This window comes from Peromyscus leucopus, chromosome 6, assembly GCF_004664715.2.
Source record: "Peromyscus leucopus breed LL Stock chromosome 6, UCI_PerLeu_2.1, whole genome shotgun sequence".
Lineage (NCBI taxonomy): Eukaryota > Metazoa > Chordata > Mammalia > Rodentia > Cricetidae > Peromyscus > Peromyscus leucopus.
The window spans coordinates 76,764,323-76,768,222 of record NC_051068.1 but is presented as its reverse complement, the minus strand read 5'-3'; positions in this window follow the sequence as shown (position 1 = coordinate 76,768,222).

The window sequence follows — 3,900 nt, the reverse complement described above, 5'->3', positions numbered from 1 at the left end:
CGTATTTCCACCAGGAGTTGGTTCCTTTGCTTGATGTAACTCAGGAGGCAAGAGAATAGACAGCTCCTTCTCCTCGCCAGGGCTGGCCGTTCCTAGGCTGAGTTTTGCCTCTTTCTCGTTGGGAACCAAGTCCTCGCCCAGGAGACCATTGCCCTCAAGTTTGCTTTCCAAACACAGACCTAGAGATTTTCCTCAGAGAAGTCTCCCAGGCATACCCCTTCCACACCATTGCCTCTTAGGACGTGCTCATCATTTGGAACGGCTATTTGACTGGCCCATGTGTTACTCTGTGCTTTTAAGTAAGTTTGTAGAGGCATGCGGGGGGGTGGGAGGGTAGAATGTGTACTTTCTGGCTTCTTAACTCTCCAAAGTTATTTATGCATGCATGCATACTCACATATTTACAAATACATTTTGTGTATAGTTGTATCTTTATATATTATATTTACATATGTACATGTATGCACCTGTAGCTGTGCGTTTTTACCTGTTTTGTATACAATAATTGGTGCTTGACTAAGTGTTTTATAAGACAACACAGAGTTTCCATTGCCACCCTCATTTCGCATGTAAGAGAAGTGATGTTTAGAGCAAGGAGGAGCTTGCCAATGCCATTCACCCAAGCTAATGGTGAAGCCAGGCTCGGACTCTGACAGTCTGGTCACAATCCTCATAGCATCTCCTTCTGAAAGCCACTCAGCTGTCTCCCATGCTGTGTACCCAGGAAATGTCACTCGGACTATTATTCCATGTTTTGCTGACACAGAGGCATGTAAGGAAGAGGAGAGACTGTAGGATTGGCAGCTGTGAAGAAAAAGACAAGGACTAAGTCATGCCTTACCTGCCTTGTGACACTGCTTAAGCAGACACTTGCCTGCTGCCTGCAAGACTGGCTCCTGGTGTGGAAGAGAGGCAGCTGGACCACACCCCTAACACCAGGAAGAAGGCCTGGGTTAGAGGGGTCTCCTCAGGTCACTGCTGTGGTTAAGTCTACCCAACTTTGGCCCCTGGGCCCCACAAGCCTCTTCTGAAGGCCAGAAGAACTTTGGGGAGGTCAGAGATTTTTATTTGGCAATCCAAGTGAAATGCAGCAAAACACACTCTGCATGCTTGACACGTGGAAACTCTAGGAGCCAGTGGTTGACAAATGTACCAGCCTTGATGAGTAAACATCCCAGAGAAGGCAGAGCTGGATGCAAGCCTTCCTGGCTTCATCAGGTGGTTATTTTAGCTTCAGAGCCTGGAGGCTAGATCATAGCTAATCCGTACAAGGGGTTGAGTCCTGGGCCTGGTACACGGTGAGCAAGCTCTCAGTAGGTTCTAAGAGGCACTATTAGTACCACTCACTATTACTAGTTGGAAGAAACCAACCATATAGTTGTAACACTCGTAGCTGATGAACTTACCTGCCTCATGGAGAACCATTCCACCATATTCTAAGGGCCTTCTAGTGTTCATATGACTCTAGTTTTCAAAACTAGAATTTGTTACACATTTCTTAAATGCTAGTCCTTAACATGCATATATGTACATACATACAAGCATATATATATAATCTTAGTTATTTCTAGACTTTCTGAGAACTTAACACACAGACTCTGGAACTTCTGGAGCCTACATGATCTCCATGAACCTAGATTCAGGTAGGATCTGCTGAGGGAACTGCCATTCTGCTCCTATCCTTCTGAGCCCAGCTGTACACATCTGTATGCCATGATGCCCACCAAGAAGAGGGCGTCTCTCCCCATCTGTGCACCCTCCAGTAAACAAACATCCAGTGAGCCCTGGCATGGTTCTTCTTCTCCTAAGTCAGCACAGGGTTGCTCACACCTACGGCTTCTGACCCTTGCCTGGGACTTAACTGGTTTCATGGCTTTGCTTCATGCTCGCAGCCCTGCGATTATTTTCATTTCATAGCTGCCCAGTTTAAGAGGTGCTGTGCCTTGCCAGCATTACAGACAGGACTGAGGGAGCCAGCTCTTGAACTCAACTCTGCTGCCATCATCCCAGAACTTGTCCCATGGAGGGGGGCACTTCCTCTCCACCATGGGCAGCTGATGACTTTGACTGTGTGGCCCAGTGCCTCCCACTGTTCTGTTTCTACCTTTGGTAGGAAGACTATGAGGTCAATGCTGAGGTAGGCCTATGCATTCCAGATAACCCATGCTTCCCCTTAGTTCTGCTTTTCTTGTCTATTTCTTTCTTCTCTCCCCAGAGTTAGGCCAGGCATCCCAGATGTGGCAGAACCTGCCCTCTATCCTCTACTGCAGGACTGAGGTAGGAATTCCCCTGCAGTGCTAAAAATTTTGGGTGCACGCCTGTGGTCCACAGGAACAAACCTAGCCATTTGGAGGTGCTGAAAACCTGTGACTATCCCTGCCTTCTGTTAGGAGTGCAGCCACCTTTGGAAGAGGCTGGGGTGGGGGAGAAGACCAAGGGACAAACTGGGACTCTAAGCAGAATCCGACCACCCAGTGCTGTCTGTCATCTCCTGGAACCAGGCAAGGTGTCGAAAAAGGATCCTGGAGAGAGGCTAGGCTGGGGAACAGTGGGTTGGTGCTAGTTTTCTGTGGCAGGTTAGAGGATGCCTTCAGGTGGAAGAAGCTGGCCAAGAGAAGAGGGAAACCGAGGTAGAAAAGCCATGGGAAGAAATGGAGGGAAGAACATGGGATGGGCCACTGCTTCTCTAGGAACACGATAGGAGATTTGGAGTTGCCTTTTCCTCATGCTCAAGTGGTTGGGACCCTGGCCATGCAGTGACCTCTCGGGGAAAGCCAAAATAGACTGCTGGAACTCCACACAGGAGAAGTGTTCAAGCTGTGACAAGGCCTGGGCCTGGGTTGGGTTTGCCCTGCTTACCCTGTTCAGCCAAACTGACAGGCCCTCGTGCTGTGTGCAAACACTGCTTCCATATCAGGACTCCAGTGTTTACCTCAAGCACAGTTTGCCTTGAGGGGAACGGTGGTGCAGTAGGGCAGGAGGCCTAGATCTACCAATAATGTAGAACTTCTTTCGTGGAAATGGGGTGCCCTTAACTCGTTTTCATTGGAGATTCAGATGCCAAGTTAGCTCTGTAAGCAGGCCAGGGGAGCCAATGGCATTCTTCAGATACCCCAGAGAATCTGTCAGCACTGGGCACAGATCTCAAGGGTTGGCTTTGCTGGTGTAGCCACTCAGAGGCATGGCTGCTCGGCCTAGAAGCTTCCAGAATGTCTCCCTCATCATCACTCTCCTCATGTCCAGCACTTAGCAGGTCTGCCTGGCCCTAAGAGAAAGGCCTTTATAATCTCTCTGTTCATGAGAGGGTCCTGGAACTTCTGAGGCCATGGAACTGGAACCCTGCAAAACCCACAGACACAGGCCAGTGGGATGGCCTCCTTTATCTGACAGAGCATCTCAGCACGGAATGTTCTGGTTAGTGTTTCTTGAATTGCAGTAGCTGTGATAGGGGAAAATCCAGCATATTTCATCCTGCTTTTACCCTGATCAAGTGGTTCTCACTCCAAAGCTCTCTGAGTTTCCAGTGCGCCCTAGTTGATTGAGGGTGGGGGTAGGGCAGGGCAGTGACGGTTGTGGAGGAAATGAATGTAACCGGTTCCCTTTTCAGCCAATGCACACTTTGGGATATATATGTATGTATATATATCAGAGTAAGTGTTGTCACCCTTGGAGGAGAGGCATGGTTAAAAATCTCTGTGTGATGTTTCCTATTCTAGGGACAGAATTGTGGCTTGAGGTAAACAACAACAACAATTAAAAAAAAAAAACAAGCTGAAGGAGAAGGTGACGACTTAGAGCTAGGCCACACCCTGCTCAACGGAGGATTCTGCTCTTGAGACAGTGGTCACGAGCACATTAAAAAAAAAAATTATGCCTTCCCAAAAACTACCCAGGGCACTG